Source organism: Cebus imitator, unplaced genomic scaffold (genome assembly GCF_001604975.1).
Source record: "Cebus imitator isolate Cc_AM_T3 unplaced genomic scaffold, Cebus_imitator-1.0 Scaffold89, whole genome shotgun sequence".
NCBI classification, from domain to species: Eukaryota; Metazoa; Chordata; class Mammalia; order Primates; family Cebidae; genus Cebus; species Cebus imitator.
The window spans coordinates 3,770,935-3,789,463 of NW_016107404.1; the positions used below are offsets into that span (position 1 = coordinate 3,770,935).

At 34.0% G+C, this 18,529-nt stretch overlaps 1 protein-coding gene across 1 annotated transcript in view; it reads right to left on the reverse strand.

Annotated features, from left to right (window-relative positions):
* The window catches only part of SPAG16 (sperm associated antigen 16), a 1,101,632-nt gene that overhangs the window by 179,271 nt on the left and 903,832 nt on the right, over positions 1 to 18,529 (reverse strand). The gene's annotated exons all lie outside the window — the stretch shown is intronic.

Genomic DNA, 18,529 nt, shown 5'->3' on the forward strand with positions numbered 1-18,529 from the left:
CACACTGGGGTCAGTTGGGGGGAAATAGGGGAAGGACGGTGGGGGGTGGGATGCTGGGGAGAGATAGCAAGGGGAGAAATGCCAGATGTAGGTGATGGGGAGGAAGGCAGGAAATCACAATGCCACGTGTGTTCCTATGCAACAATTTTGCATGTTCTTCACATGTACCCCAAAACCTAAAATGCAATAAAATAAATAAATGGAAAAAAAAAGAATAAATAGCATCTACCATATATTTACCTTTTTTTACAACTTCGTCCTTAATTCTGACTGCAAGAATAAGAAAGTGTATTTGAATAGTTATATAACAAAAAGAGTGGTTAGTGCAGGCTAGTATATTCTGTTTTAAGTGATATTAAATATTTATTCTATTCATTTAAAAAATATCAGTTAAACTTTCAAAAACATATCTACTACTATTGCATAAAAATGAATTATATAATATGTTTGCTGGTTATAAAATAATTAAACACATTTAAAAAGTATTTGGATAAAACTGCATGTAGTCTCTTTTTTACAAAAGAAACCATTTTCAATTTTAATCTTACTCTTTAAAAGAAATAAAAATCATGTTGAATTCTTAACCATTAATTCAGCAGTTAAAATATATAAATACATTTCCACTTCCCTAAAACAAAACAGACAATAGTCCCCAAGGAAACCTAGCAATGGGTTTAAGGCAATAGATTTGTTTGTAGAACAAAAGTATGTGCAGCTTACTGTAAGTTTCTTTGTGCTCTTTCCCTACCCTATCACCTCATTTCCTCCTTTCAGGGCTCAATGCTGGAGTAAAGCCGCCTGGCTACATAAAGCCCCCTAGCACAGATAACGTACTTTTGTTTATTTTAATAGGAAAATAGAAATTTCAAAATTGTAAATAGAGAAATACCATGATTTCTTATATGCATGAGTATCGTTATGTAATACAGACTTATAAGTATTATTTATTTAACTGTAGTCTATTCTGAGACAATTTTTTGCCTCATTTTTAAATCATGGGTTATCTGAGTTCATTCTGAAGTTGAATAAATGATACTACTTCATTTCTAAGATAGCTCTTTAAGGAGTCTGGAAAACATGTCATAATAGACTTGCATTTAAAACATCCACTTGTAAAACTAATTTAAATAATTTTTATCTCTATTCTAGACTGACTTGTCTACCTTTCTATTCCGGGCTAGACTGAATTTGAAACAATTTTGTCCATAAATAGCATAGATAATATCAAACCCTGACCTAATCCTAGACTCACTTAGTTGTTTCCATTAAGCACTGTTCTGGGACATGGTTGCTTATTCCGATGATGTCTAGATCTACCGACATAGGACAACCACGCATTATTACAGACAACATCTGAGATTGTGATGGGCTGAGGTGGGTTAGAACTTGTCAACCAAAGAAGGCATTAGAATGCCTTGACTGTGCTTCCAGTTTAAGGTCTTTGGGATGGATATGGTTTCTCCATAACTGTCTTTTCCCAAAAGCACTGAGACCCAAGATAGAGAGATGGTTTGGTTCTGTTTGGCCCATCTTGTTTTTAAAATATTCTTTGTAAAATTTAACCCAGACAACTGTCACAACTGCTATTTCTGTAATGTCCCCTACTCACTGCCTCCCCATTCATCACCTCCACAACAATGGCCTTCTCTCTTGGTTATCAGATACCAAATTAGAACTAGCCTGTAGTTTCTGCCTCCTTTTGGAGCTAGTCCAAGAATGTTGGTGTCCTCTGGAGAGATCTTGATTTTGCATTTCATCTCTCCTGTGTCAGCATGTGCACAGAGGTGCATTTTAATTCCCTGCTGAGAGCACACTCTCAAAGCAACCTACTGTGGTTATAAATATCCAATTATTTGTGAACTATTGTAATATTTCTTCCTGAGATTAACTGTTGTTTTCAATACTTAAAAGTTTAATGTAATAAATATTTAATATCACTGACGGGATATTTATTTATGTCTCACCTTGTCGCAAAAAGAATTTGTGCATAGTTAGTCAGAACTGTAGCTAACACTGACATTACTTAATAGTGAAGTCAATGTATTGTTTGGATGTCCCAGAAATGAGTATTTTTGTGGACTCACAAAGGGTTAGAAAGTCCTCTTATCCTTCATCATGTTTATTACCCTATTAGCTACACATTAGAAATTAGTTAGCTGATAGAAATATTACCCATAATCAGGTAATGATAATAACAAACAATATACTTCAATAATTAAAATGAAAAGGCTGAATAGTAAATTTTTATTTTCATTGGCTCACATACTGAAAATGTAGAGAAATCATTCTGATTTAGCTATTTTTTCTTCATCTGCTCTAATATATTAGGTGTTTGCCTGTTTGCTTTTTAACATTCACCATATATAACATCCACTTGTAACAGAAAACTGAATATGAGCTCAAATCTGCAAAAAATTGAATAGCTTAACATTACTGTGCTGCACTTTGCTGCGATTGTTATGAAAATAATATATTTTCATCAATTTCAAAATGTTATACAAACTCTGCAGCAGAAGTTTGTACATATTATATATTTTTATTACATGTATTCTACAACGTATTCAAAGCTGTCTCCCACATTTGCATTGACTGTAAATATTCTCTAGTGGCTTCAAGTCACCTTTATTTGTCAATAATTTTTTGTATCTGATACCCTCAAATATAAAATAAGCTGTGAACTATTCTTTTTATTTTTAATCTTCCAAATTATAGAGATTTTTATGAACAGAATGAATGTTAATTTTTATGCTCTGAAATATTTAAATTGTTGCATTTTAATTAGAATACTCAATTAGAAACATTTTGGATTTAAAATACATATATGTATACACACATATATATATATATACACACACACACACATATAAATACATATACATATATACACATACATATATATAATAAATGGACAATAGTCCTTCATAATAATGAAAATTAAAAATGTCTACACCCTTCTTTAGATAACAAATGACAGGATAATAAAGATGCATGCCCATTCTTCTCTCTTACATCTTTAGCTATTTTTATGGATCAAGATATTTCTCCCCTGCTCTATTGAAAGACTAGGTGTTGCATGCTCTTCCTTTAAACTTAGAGCCAGATGAAGCATTTTTCCTATATGCCCATCATGATGACCTTTGTATCCTTTATATATTTTCTTCTATATTGAGATTATCCATTTTTTTCTGTGTCTCATGGTAGGTGGCAAGATCCTTAAGAGGAAGAACTCTGTTTTGCTTCTGGTTGTATCTGCTATACCTACTACAGTCACTGGTATAATACTTGTTGAAAGAACAGTAGTTTGCTCCATAGCAGAAACTATGTAACATAATTTTTGCAGCCTCATGCTACCAGAGAATTATCCTATAGTGGCCACTCAGTAAATACAAGTGCATTGATTGTCCTTCTACTTCAACATCATGCCAAAGTCAATGTCTTGCCTGACCTAGACTTTCCTTTTCCTTTAATGTGTCTAATCATTTAGGCTGAAAATTATGAGTTTTTCAATGGAGACAAATGTTAGTAAAAGTCAAATGAGATATTGGTTCTGCCATCAATGTAGCTGTGGAACTTTGAAAAAGTGAATCATAATCTTCCTGAGTTCCATTTTGCTCGTTTGTTAAATATTGTTATAATGTTTTGTCTTTTAAATATAGGTTAAATGATAATATGACTGCAACAGTGCTTGAAGAGATAAAAACTCAATAGGAGAGTAGTTGTGCAACTTTACCTTTTATCAGAATCTCTTTGATGTCAGAATACAGATGGCTGGGTCCTACTCACAGAGTTTCTGATTTAGAAGTTCTGAGGTATCAAAGTTTACATTTATCACAAATTTCCAGGTACTTTTGATGCTCCCAGTGCTGGGAGCACAGTTTCAGAACCATTGATATAGGCTACTGTTATTTTATAATTGTTAAACAATTTTGCCTTTTTTCCTATTGATATCCAAAGATATTAAAATAATTTAGTTATTCCCTCTCCTAGCTATGTTCTTTTCTATTCCAATCCTTGGCAGTTAAAAAATTACATATAAAAATGATGTAAAATATTTCCCATGAATGCATTTTAATATGTTAACGTGATGAATTACTTGATCGGATGTGAAATAATGCTATCAAAATGAAAATTAATGAAAACAAGCTTTTGAGAAAACTTTTTCAATTGTATGCATATTGAATTATGATTTAAATCCATGAGTTATAAGATACAGTTGAAATTTGCAGAAAGTTAACAAACTTGAATAATAATTGATTTGCAATTGTACTAAGTTCTTAATGAAAGCTGGATTGGATCATGAATTTAAACAATTTGATACACAAACCTACTTGGCCCACTCAACTAATTGGAATGCATGCTTGCAGCATACTGTGTGACAGACTTGGTGAAAGATTGTTTCTTTGCCAGGGCATATTCAATATTCAATTATTTTCTTGTTAATAATTTATCCTGCATAATAGAGAAAACACTGTAAATAACCATCTGTCTCAAGGAGCTGCTTTTATATTTACAAATAGTCACAGTACAGAATCTCATCAAAAGGAACATAGAAAGAAGGTTAACTGCTTAGATTCAGGAAATTTTCAGACTTCTGTCTCTAAACTAGTGGTTATTCTTAGCTGCTACTCTAGATACAATAGTAACCACTGAGATTTGTCTAAGGGGAAGAAGATAATAAGGTAGGAAAATTAAAGGCTTTAGGTATACACATTTACACAACACACACACAAAGCTTTCACAAGAAAAAAATATTATCAATATCACAAATTCCTGGCTACTCAATTGGAAGTTAGAACTTTCAAAATGGCTTCCATCTATGGCAGAAAAGAGAGAACTACCATAGAAGCAGCTACAGCAGTTACAGCAACGACTAATCAAGGAAAGAAGAGAAAGTGGCATCATGATACAGATTACGGGTCACTGGGATATTGGGTAAGTACATATTGCAGTCCTAACTGGCAAAGGCATTGAATCAAGAATGACAGGAGATGTTATATGTAGCTTTTGGTAATGATAAAATAAATTCTTAATGTCATTGGCTTTTATTTACTTAATCCTATCTTGTCTAAAGCATATTTAGGTATATTTATAGTAAATATTGAAACTACTCCTAATACTGTTTTGACTTTAGCTTATTAATTTTGACATTATTGAAGCAGCAAATTACTCAGATTGTGGTTTATAGTCAGAATAAGAAGATGTGGAATCTCTAACATTTCCATAATCACCATTATTTGACTACAAATTAATTGGAATAATTATCAGGAGGAAGAATGAATTTAACAAATTCTAGGCATGAAGTTTATATTAATTTTATTATAAAATTTTAAAAATTAATAATTTATATTAAAAGACCTTCTGGAAAACATTAGACAGGACTTGTTTACATTTTCTGGACTAGTTTGCTAGACTGGTACACTGCTGTACCTTTGAGATGTCCTTAATATTTTAATCATCTTTGAATTATTTTTATTTATACTTGGCAATAGCCAATTTAGCTATTGTCTGATGTCAATGAAAGATAAAACATATCAGAGTACATGGAGTGAAATTTTCAAAGATCTGATTATTGAAATTTGAAGAAATCAAGTACAATGTAAGTCAGGGAATCAGTTCCAGCCAGAAATTGCCTTGTCTTTTTCCAAAGACTAAACTGAATAGTCCTTGAATTTCATGTCTTACGATCTCTTATTTTTCACCTAAGTGTCCAAAATATAATCCTGTGTGATTCTATTAGTGTGCTTACCAGGGTAAAGTTTGAGGTGAGTATTTGAAAGTTTTTTTAAATAGCTTTTAAATCACTTTTCTGTTCTAGGCACTGCAACCACATTTTGGTGAACAACAAAGGGTCAGAATTTGGAATAAGGCCTTAACCAAAATTGCTTGTCTTCCAAACTTGACACGACAAAGAAATGGTGGTTGTAATGATTTTTGTGTTTGTGGTTGAGGCTGTTTGTTTTGTTTGCTCCTTAAAGTGCTTTTGATTTTGAAGTTCTCTTTATTAAATAGTCAAGAGACCTTTTACCCCCACACCATGAAAGTGCTCTTGGCCATGTGACTTGATTTGGCCAATTGGACATTATCAGACTTGACACAAACAGAGGCTTGAAAAAGTATGTGCATTTTTCACTTTGCCCCCTGTACTTCCATCTTCACTCTGAGAAGAATCCAAGGGGCAGAGCTGAGTCATACCAGCTGAGACTTCCTGGACAAGCTAGCCCCTACCAGCCTGCCAGCAAACTTCAGACAAGTGAAGAAACAAAGCTGAGATCCACTAAGACTTACGAGAAATCACAAATGCTTCATGTTTTAAGCTAATAAGTTTGAAGTAGTATGCTATTCAGTAATTTCCAAATAAAAACCTTTTCAGATTCTGTCTCCAGTCTACATTTAAGTAATGGTTGAAGTCCCACTGTTGGCTTTCGATCAGAAGTAGTCAGACTCTCTAATTCAGAATGACTACCTAGCCAGGAAGAAGAGATACTGATTCTCTATTGTATAGGGCCAGGTGTAAGGAATGATGTTATCAATGCATTTGTAATGTTTCTGAGTGTCTACATAGGCAGGCAGTTTATAAATTTGATTTCAATAACACAGTCACTATAGATGACTGGAAGGAAACGAACATCTACATATATTCTCACTAACAGTTTATTTTTCACATCAGATACTATAAGTAAATATATTTACAGGCCAACGCATGGATTGGACACACAACAATTACAAAGATAGTTTTTCCTCTCTCCTTTTTGATGCTTAATGTCAATGAAAAATATATGAAATATTTTCTTAACTGTTTTAGGGTTGAAGAATCCTTTGTGATTATTGTGTTTTTGGTAATAATAAAAGCCTGTCACATATATGTAGATAATTTTAAGTAGGTAGATAGAATTTAATATTTTACATATTGATATTCATGCCTCTTATATCTTCAAAATAAATACACACAGAATAGAACCATGTGACCCTGCCTTCCCGGCTTTCACTCTGATGCAAGCATCTATCAGCTTTGCCCTGGGTAATCACAATAGACTCCTTATACCCTCATTCTCCATAGATTTAGGAAAAGCCAGATTAATTCTTCTAAAATGTAAGACTGTCCAATGAATTCCTACCTTACTCAGTAAAAGGAAAAAGTCCCGAAATGGCCAGCAAGGCCCCAGGAAATTTGGCTCCCTCTCCCTTGTTCCATGCAGCTCCACAATTTGTCCTCATCTCCTGTTGGTCATTCTGTCATTGACTTATTGTCTTGCAGCTGCGTGGGACTTCTTGCTTCCCCTTTGAAGCAGGGAACATTCTTCAAACTTGAGGTTTGTTCCTGCTGCTCCCTTCTATATACATGGCTTAAATACTACTTAATTATTAAACCCTTTCCCAACTATTTAATAAAAATGAACAAATTCCCCCTTCTGTTAGTAATCCAATCTCTTCTTGTTTCAACAGCATCCATTATCTGTTACATTGTACACTAATTTCCCTATTATTTGACTCTGCCCACATATTGACAACCCTCACTAGAATGTAAGCCCTATGAGATCAGGAACAGTTCTACTCTGTTTCATGGCTGCACGCTCTTTTCCTTGAAAGTTGCCTCACTTATATTGGTGCTTCATAAATATTTGTTAAATGAATGAATGTTTGTTTGTAGTATTAACTTGCTTACTTTCAACAAGTTAAACATTTTGAAAACTTAAAATTTCCCAAGATTATAAAAGAAACCTTAAGATTAAAACCATTTTTTTTTAAATCCAACAATAACAAAAAACACACAGCTGTGTTCTCAGGGTGATTATTTGTACAGTCTTTCCCCAGAAATCCCTTAGTTTTGTAACTCCTTCCTCTGATTTAATTCTCAAGTTTTTCAGATGAGGTAGGCATTATTTATTGGGTGGGATATTGCAAAGCTTTTTCAGAGTACTTATTATAAACTAAATTTGTATTTGACATGTGCTTGCATTTTATACAGCAAAATTATAGTATTTGCACATACTGAAGAAATTATAAACCTCAATCATAATGACTCATCTTTAAGGGAAATAACGAATATATATTATGTGTACATATATTTATGGGACATTCACTGTTTTTGTTCTGATTTTTAAGAAATCAAGATATTGTGAAACATTTTAGTTAGCAAAATGATCAATAGGAAAGAAAATTCATGTATGGCTGTGGGAAGGCAAACTGGTGTCAGGCTAAGGAAAGTGGCCAAGGAATCAGGAGTCTTAAGAATCTCAAAATTACATTGCTTGAATGGTTTTTCATTGACCCTGGGAAGAAGAGCAGGAACATTGGCTTAACATTCAAGGCTCTTTATCATCTGGGGCTAAGGAGACTACAGCCCCACTAACAGCTGGTCTTTGTACTTACACTATCATTTCTGTCCCTATCGAATACCTTACCTTCTGCAGAATGCTCTACGTTTTATCGATTCACTTCACCCATTGTGCTCCCTATAGAAAACTTATCCTGATATTTTAAAACCCATTTCAACACCTCTTCCTTTGGTCAGCCTTGGTCAATGCCTCATAGCTGAAACATGCCCTCTTCTGATGGCCACACTTTATTAGTATAGCAGTCACTACCTTGCGATTTGTACGCATATGTCTGTGTCATCTACACATGAATACCTATTTAAAGGCAGGAATCACCTCTTACTTATATTTATGTCTCTGGTACAGCATATCATTAAACTTGGCACTTAATAAATATTTTAAGAATTATAATTGAAAATTGATATTTTATTATAATAGAAGTATCTTTTGATAAGAATACTTAAATTTAGGTTATTTTTAAATACTCTTACCAAAATAATTTTATTGCTTTAAATTTTGCTACTAAACTACTTCTTGAATTAATCAAAGATTTTATTTCAGTAGATTGCATTTTATTGTGCTGAAACAAAACGTTGGATTTAACTTTAGGGTTTTTTGTTGTTGTTGTTAATCCCTCATTTCTATGTTTATTTTTACCAATTTGATTTTGTTCATGTGCCACATGTATTCAGAAACAACTTTAGAAGTGAACCTACTGCAATAAAATATTGCGAGTGCTTGCATGGGAAAATTACTATTCTAGGAAAATAAATCTTATACTAATTTAGTATTCATTATTATAATGGACACGTCAGTGAATATTTCAACATCAACTTTTTGCTAATGACCTATATGCTTCAACCCTTTCTCAAGAACTTTCATTTTGTGAATTAAAACTTAACATGGATTACCTCCCAGTGAGATAAAGCCTCCCCAGGAAGATCCAAATAATAATAATAAATAGTTGACAATAATGGAAATCTTTTAAAATGCAGATGTTTGTGATTATCAGGGATTTCTACAACATATTTCATATTAAGAAATGAATATGAAATATTTTTGACATTATGAAAAATTTTGACATTAACCACAAAGTGAATGTCTTTTTTGTCAAGGAATTAGTTCTCAACAAATGATTAAAAATTGAATAACATGTTTCTGAACATTAATTTGGTTCAAAAAATAGTATTTCATCTTGGTTCACCTTAAAATTATCTGCAGAGTTTTAAAAAGTATAACCCAATGTCCTACCTTCAAAGATTACTGTTTATTTGTTATGAGGCACATCCAGTAAGCATTTTATAGGAGCTCCCAGTCAATTTTAAAGTGTAACGGGAAAGAAAATCCATGGATAGATAACCCTGGGGTGAATCTCTTGAAAATATATGTTTTAGATTGGTTAGTCATGGAACTTGATTAGAAATCAATGTTTCAGGTACTGTTTATGATAATTACATTACTAGCAATAAGTATTCTACAGGGTAAGCAATTATGAAGTGTAAAAAATATTAAAGCAAAAACTATTTATTTGGATCCTGTATTTCACAGATTGAGTGATAAAAATTTTCTTCTGAGATTAAAATTTAAGGTTATAATTTGAATGAAAAGATTAACAAGAGCTTGTATAGATTGCTGGTTAATTTCTGGCTCCAAATAGGTCATTTCACTACATTGTGCTCAAGAATAGTAAGGAGGGAGTGGCAGCTCATGCTTGTAATCCCAGCACTTAGGGAGACTGAGGTGGGTAGATCACCTGAGGTCAAAAGTTCGAGAAGAGCCTGGTCAAAACGGTAAAACTCCGTCTCTACTAAAAATACAAAAATTAGCCAGGCATGGTTACAAGTGCCTGTAGTCCCAGCTACTCAGGAGGCTGAGGCAGGAGAATCTCTTGAACCCAGAAGGTGGAGGTTTCAGTGACCCGAGATTACACCACTGGACTCCAGCCTGGGTGACAAGACCGAAGTTCCATTTCAAAAATAAAAAAGGAATAGCAAGGAAATTAATTTCTCAACACATTTTAATGTCTAAGCTGCGAGATGGATGTACCCTAAAACATTCAATACCACTTTTCTGTAAAAATGATGTCACTAGGCACAAACATATATTTTTAATTAAAATAATCATTCAATTACTATCCACTTTTAACGTTTTTTTTTTTCAATTGGCAGTTTGCCAATTTTAATGTAATTCTTAAACAGTATTGGCTGATTTTGTAATAAAACATTCTAAAAAATATTATGCTACCACACTCATCAAAACCAACCCCAAACTTAAGAAGAGTGTACACTAATAAGCATGTAATTGAAATGCTAACATGCAAACACTAAAAATAACATGAAATATTTTTCTTTCTTTAGCATTCACTGATGCATAGAGTTCTAAAGCCATTTTTGGCTGTGTATAGGCTCTGGAAAGTAAAAATGTCACTTTATTTCTTTTTTGAGTGATCACGGGGGAGTCAAAAGCTAAAGAGATCCGTGAAAATAAAAACAAATATTTACTCTTTAGCAGTTTCTCTCTTTTAATAAAGAAACTTAAAAGAGAAAGATAAGCCATTACCAATATCTATAATATGCAGTGGGACATCTTACTTTAACAATTGTGTGGGTTTCTTTTAAAGATAAATATTGCTGAAATATAAAATGGATGTGTCTATGTCTTTCTTTATCTTAAGTAAGAAAAATAGGCTGGAAAAAAATCATCGAAGAACATCAAGACAAATGGCAAGCATGAGAAAAGAATGAAGAACAAAGCCTTAGATATTAGACATTCAAGAAAGAAGACAAGTTGCAAAGAAAACATCATTCATAAAAACTATGTTTAAAAGTAACTGACTCTGTGCAAAACACTTGAAATACTATGCAAAGAAAAATAAATAAAACTACTTGTGAGAGTTAAAAACTTTTGTAGTAAGAGAGGCAATAAAATAGAATTTCATATACATATCAAGCTATAGTTCAGAAAGTGTTAAAGAACATGAACTGGATAAATATTTCTGATGGACAAATTCTAAAATGCAGATGTTACATTAGCCAGGGTGCTATTAAATGTGTGTGACACTCCATTAGAATTATCAAAAGCAAAATAAAGGAATACATTGGTTCTCATAACTGGGCAATTGGGTGAAAAAGAAACTCCAAAAGTCCTGGATCATATGCTCACCCCTAAGGTAGGGAGTTTGAATTATTCTCTTTTAACCATATGGAACAAGAATGTAGTGAGAATGCTTTCCCAAAGGATAAAGAAGATAAAGGACAGAAAATAAAATACATCCAGCACATGCCATATGACAGCTTTTTAAAAATCATGTCAATTTTACTATGCTTTTAAGTAAAAAAGCCTCTTCAAGATTAATCCATTGATCCCCATAAATGCCTGTTGGGGGTTTACTAATTTCTGGCACTACCTGAAGTATTAGAGGAAGAAACTAATAGAAGGCTTTGGTTCCCTAAAATTTGCCATCCCGTTTTAGCATATTAAGCTATAACAAATTCCGTAATAGTGATATGTACACAGTGTTGTGAGAACACAGAAAGAGTGTTTAATTATGACTGGATGTGAGAGGTGAGAATGGGGCATCTGAGAAGGTTTTGGGTGAGGGAGTAGCAGTGAGTTAACTTTCAGGTTACATAACAAATCATACTGTTTAAAAATGAACAAACTCATATGCCACTAAAATTAGCCAAACATGATGTGTTTCCATGTCTTAAGCAGACAGTACCTTGATAATCTTCAATTAGCTGATACTATATATAACCAGAATCAGAAGTCCCAAGCAAGTTTTTAGATGGCTATAGATAAGCTAAACCATTTAAAATCATCTAAGGCTGATTTTCTAGGTGAAAGTTCTAAGCAGCTTAGATATAAAGAAAATCTAGACCAAGGATTCAAGACTTTCTAAAAATGTGTTAGCATTCTTATAATATATTTAGTTATACATTTAAGCTAAACAGTATAAAAATCTTATAGTCTTTTATTTTTAAACATCATATTCTACATCTTGTATTTTATTAAAGTTAATAAGTTAATGTGTTTTCACCTATATGTGTAAAATTTCCTCTATCAGAAATGGAGTATCAATAAACAACAAATAATCAAAATATAATGTATCGCTAGAGAATGAACCTGTCAACAGATTTTGCCAAATTATCTTTTTCTTGCTTAGTAAGTTTATTAATAAAGTTTATACTGTCTAAGCTTCCATCATCAGTTAACAGTAATTAAGAAATAGTTGGTTTAGCATTTCAGATGGAAATAAACATCTGGGAATTGCCACATACAATAATGTATTTCAGTGAGAGCAAATTTGAATAAGTTACAGTAAACACACATATAGACACAGAGAAATCAAAAAGGAATTTTTGTAAGAATTTGGAGAATTTTACGCAATAAAATATTGTGATGTGTAACATACACTATCTAGTTCTGTTCTAGGCAGTCCATTTCAAATGCCTAAAAAAGTAACTGGTACAGAGCAGGCACTCAAAAAATTATCTTGTTTTGTTTTTCTCTTCTTCTTTTATTAAATTGGTATTTGTAAGAAAGTGTAAAAATAGCAAACACTTAGATAGCACTTTATACAGGTGAGGCAATTATTTGATGCCTTTTAAATACAGTCCTTCATAGATGATCTTAAAATACAGATAGCACACAAAATTTTACATAACAAAGTAAAAAATTCTATTTGATATTGTTTCTTTTTTGCTTTATAAAGTTTCTAGCAACTATAACCAATAATCAGTACATTTCAGTTTCTCCTAAGAATAGATTTAACCAAAGATTTCAAAGCCATACAAAGCTGAGAATTAACAACAACACTGATTAATCTAACATTAAATATAAATACAGATTTAACAGGAGATTTCTGACATTTCCAAATGGCCAAATTTGTGAATACCACAATTACATCTAATTACCTTCATAAAATGCAATAAAACTTAAATTTAAATGATATACTTGGGTCCTTAATTATTTCATAAATATTAGACCAAAACAAAATCTAGAGTTATTTTTTTTAATGAGCACTATAGCTTCACTTTCTGTTTCCATTTTCAAGAGTAGTAGTTGGATTTTTAATTTCCCAAGGCCATTTTTCACAAAACAACAATATGCCTTCAAATCCCAAGACTTTCAACAATAATTGCATATATTCTGGGAGCAGTTTACACAATAAGAGTGGCCATTTGCAAATTACACTGGGACGGAGGTGCTGGGAGTCAGCTAAGCCTTCTTGTCAGTGATTTAATCACACTTACCCACTAGCTTTACCATCTGTTCCAGACTCATGCCTCTGAAAAAAGTGACATGATTACCTGCCATGCATCTTCTCTGTCACTTGTGAAACTACAAATGTCATATCTGTATATTTCAAGGATCTATAATATTCAGTAATAAATCAAACCACATTGCCCCCCTTCCCTCATGTTGTATGGTAAAACTTGCATAATAGGAATGTGTTATTATCCAAGTAGCTCTTATCCTCTCTTCCCAGGTTCTTTTGTGAAATGAGTACAGACCAGAATTTTGATCTTCCTGGCAGGAGCAAAGTGGGAATGGGTTACGTCAAGGCAATGGACAGGGAATCAGATTAAAGGCAGTTTGAAGGTAAAAAGTAAGTCTCAGCGTCTCTAGTGTTTTTCCATCAAATTTTCCCAGATTGGGCACAAACCAGTGCTGGAAACACAGCCTCGCCTCTCCTCCCCATTGCTTCTATTTTCCAGAACAGCATTCTCAAGGGTGGCTTCAGGACATCTAGGGGTTCCCTAAACTGTTTAAGGGGACCTCGAGGTCTTACCTTTTCCAGCCCAGATCTACGTGAAGCCAGATATTTTTTCTACGCTTCAACCAAAACAACACATCACAGAAGACTGACAGCAAAAGCCAAGGTAAGGATCTAAGCCTCTCACGCAACACATTAAAGCATTTTGAAAAACGTAAAACAATGCCATTATTCTCCCTTTATTTGTTGTTTTGGAAAATTTAGATTTTCATATAACATTTGTTTATTCTAGGATGCAGTGAGTTTATTACAGGTATTGAAAAAAAATCAATATATATTAACCTAAAATATAGTCAGTGTCAAAAGATATAATCCAAAGAAGCAAAGGTCTTTGGGGTTCTCAGTAACATTTTTATCAGTATAAAAAGGGTTGGAGACAGAAGTTTGAGAACCACTGCCCAAGAAGCAGCTACAAAAGCGCTTCAGAATGTCTAACAAAACACCGTAAGACTCTCCCAGGGAAGCTACTTCCTCAGGCATGCCCAAGCATTACCGTTTCCTTCATTCTTGCCGCCTTCTTATAAAGCTGCTCTCACTGTCCTCATTTTCAGATTAGAACATAAAAGTTTGCAGACATTAAATAGGTGTGAAACATAAGAACATAAACAAAATTGTAGCCTATTCTTTTAGCATGTGGCAAGTGTGTATAGCCTAGTGGGTGTTTCCAAGTAACTCTGCTATGATTTTTGTGTTTATTAAGTACTTTTAAGAGTGGTGGCATAAACTTTCACAAAATAATGTATTTAAATTTGGAAGTGACAGTTTAAAACTGGTCAGACTGATAGGGATCTGACTGTTAGAGCAGAATGATATTTAAAGCATTGGCATAACATAGTCAGAGGGGGGTCACATATGTGCTTTCAAATATGCACAGCCCTCTCTTTAATTTTACAACTTCCTTTTCTTTTCCCCTTTGCTTTTCCCCAAGTCAATTAAAATGCAAACAGGAGGTCTGATAAGAGGCAACAAGACAAGTGAGGCATGGGATAGCACTAAAATATGACTGCCTAAAATATGCAGAGCAATAGGAATAATTGGATTTTTAAAGTCTAAGCATTGCATGCTTTACCCTCTATCTCCCATTAAATCGATTTGTGCCTTGCTCTTTTTATATCTAAAATGTTAACCTTTTTGAATTTTTACAAACTAAAACTTTGTAACACTTTTATTAAAATGTGAGGTTGTGTTAAATCTACCACTTGGCTCTTACAAATCATTGTTACTTATCTGAAATAATGGATTTTAATGTCTGGTGAAGTTTGTATTTGTTAGTCTATAAAACAAGACTGTAAAAATTACTCTATAATTTAACATTATCTTAATCACATTTTTATATATGAATATATTGTGCCTATGCAGGGTGCCAATACAGAACTTTCATCATCTACTCATTTTTCTTCAACATATACCTTCATCTAATGAAAGAATAAGTTTAAAACTGTACTTTATGTACTTAGATGTTCAAAACATTGAAAATTTTAAATATGCCAATCTGTATTCTATAATTAACATGAAGTTGTAAAATCAAATGAGAATCCAATTAATGTATTTTATAAAGGTGAGAAAATATTAGTCTTTACCCAAAATTTGGAAACTATATCTGTACTGCAAAAATGTACTGTGTTCCAAGATTTCATTTTACAGATCACAGCATTTTTCAAAGATTTTAAATAACAGAATCCAAATGTCTCCCAAAACCTAATTTCAGTACTTTTTCATATATTATATTATTTATGGCTTTTGCCAATATCTGAAATTTTACACATAAAAAACCAATGCTCGTAATCTTCATCCCAATCAATATCCATCCATAAAATGCTTCTCTCCAACCTTCTGTCATTATTCTACCAATTTAAAATAAAACATGGCTGATTTTATTGTCCAGAGGCATGAATTTCAAATTCCTACTTCCAATACTTTACATGCAATTGTTGCATGTGGAATGCCTGTTCACTAACTTTTTGCAATGGGTAGCTATCAGGCCTTTTCAAAGCTAACTCGCATACTCAATTTTGATTGTAGAAAGAGAGTCAGCTTTTCTTGAACCTAAGCCAGGAAAAAGTCTGAATGGATTAGGATCCAGACTAAATTATAACAAAGGTAGGATTTAAGCCAAAATGAAGGGAGAGGTCAGAACTGTATGACAATACTGACAGATTAAGCTTATAGTAATGGCTGACAGAGGAGTGTGTTGCAACCGGCAGAAGGAACAGAGGTCAAAAGACAGAGACCACATAGGCTCAGAAGGAAAGCAATAGCATTATCATGCAGCAGCACAGGAAAGAGTTACAAAGAATACTCATTGCTTGACAAGCATTCACGCCCATTCATTCATTACTTATTTTCTTCAATAATTTCACTATCACATAAAAAGCAAGTTCAGACTTAGTAAGGAGAGACTTAATTTGAAAGTCTGGCAAGAGACATCCTAGAAGGCTGGGAAAAGGTACTGTTGAAATGGGGAGAAGGAGGTGACCCTAAGATCTACAAGCTTCTGAAAGGTGGAATGAACAAAGCTAGAAAGAAGCAGTGTGGGGAAATGGAATCAGAGGTGGCCTGATAGGCTGGTAGGTTGGAGAATGTCTTCCCTGAGGCCAGTCTAGTCTATTCTTGGGAAAAGCTGGATGCTGGCTCAGCTGGAGGTGACCAGAGGTCAGGGATCTCGAGGAAGTTTGATTTTAACAGTCATTTTGTTCCAGTTGATCAGACGAGACAAGCAGTTCCACTAATCATTTCTGAGGCAAAGAAAGGGAATTTGGAGGGTCAGCCTCTGGCCTTGCCTTATGTGAGCAAGGGGGTCATCTATGAATCTTGTCTAAGTCACATTGGGAAGGGTGGTTTCTGGCAATGTCTTTTTCTGGAACAAAAAAGAGTGACAGAATTTCTTAACCTTTAAATAAAATTTAGTATTGTCATCACTAACATTTATGAAGTACCTTCTACTGTCTAACCATTGTACTGGCCCTTGGAGATACAGAGATACATTTTTTAAAGACAGATTTGCTATAAAGACAATGAGGCTTAGGCTCTGGGGACCCTCAACTGCACAGGTTTCTGTGAGATACTGACAGCTACAGAGCATTCTAGATGGCAGAAAAAGCCAGGTTGCTATTAGGAAATATTAATATGTTAGCATTTCTGGTAAATCAACAAAAGAGGTCTTCGAAAAAGAGAGTTGGGTCTTTAAAGTTCAGGCATTTGTTGTGATTTCTTTCCTAGTTCTCAATAAATATACCTAATTTTATGTTATTAAAATTGTATTTTTTTTATAAAGAGGGCATCCCAGATTGCATAAACTTCTGTACCCACAAAATTTGGATCTGCCTAAGTAAAATGATATGGTTCTCAAGTACATCATTTGGAGATGGGTAAGAAACCCAACTGATGTTTATAAGAATAGGCATTGGAATAGGTGAATCAGAGAGGAGACAAACCTGCAGGCTGGAATGGGGAATGTCATGAAGGAACAGGAATTAAAGGAAGTTTTCAATGTCATAAGAAGTAACATATCAAAAAAATATGTAAGATCAGGCACACTAGGGGGCCAAGGCAGGCAGATCACCTGAGGTCAAGAGTTTGAGACCAGCACGGCCAACATGGTGAAACCCCAACTCTACTAAAAATACAAAAATTAGCCAGGCATGGTGGCTCGTGCCTGTAATCCCAGCTACTTGGGAGGCTGAATCAAGAAGATCACTTTAACCTGGGAGGTGGAGTTTGCAGTGAGCAGAGATTGCACCACTTCACTTCAGCCTGGGTGACAGAGTAAGACTCTGTCTAAAAAAAAAAAAAAAACAAAGGAAGGTTGGGAAAGATATTTTAGCCAGAGGGAACAGTATGTATGAATGTATGAATGACATGGAGAGATAAAGAAGCAAATTGTTCTCACAGAATAAAAAAAGATTGATATGACTGGGCATAGGACACATGTGATAGAATACTGGGAATTTAGGTTTGAGAAGAGAGCCCAGGTGCTAGCACAAAAGGCACCATAAATAGAGTTTCACCTGAAATGAAGTGGCTATGAAAAAAATAAGATCCCTTAAAATTTCAAATTTGTAAACAGATCACACTCATCTACCAGCTTTACTTCTAAAAGACACTTATCAGGTCATAAAGTCCAGGACCTGTTAAAACTGGTCCAACTGTAGGCCGGGTGTGGTGGCTGACGCCTATAATCCCAGCACTTTGGGAGGCTGAGGTGGGTAGATCACGAGGTCAAGAGATCGAGACCATCCTGGTCAACATAGTGAAACCCCGTCTCTACTAAAAATACAAAAATTAGCTGGGCATGGTGGCGCATGCCTGTAGTCCCAGCTACTTCGGAGGCTGAGGCAGGAGAACTGCTCAAACCCAGGAGGGGTTGTAGTGAGCCAAGATTGTGCCATTGTACTCCAGCCTGGGTAACAAGAGTGAAACTCCATTTCAAAAAAAA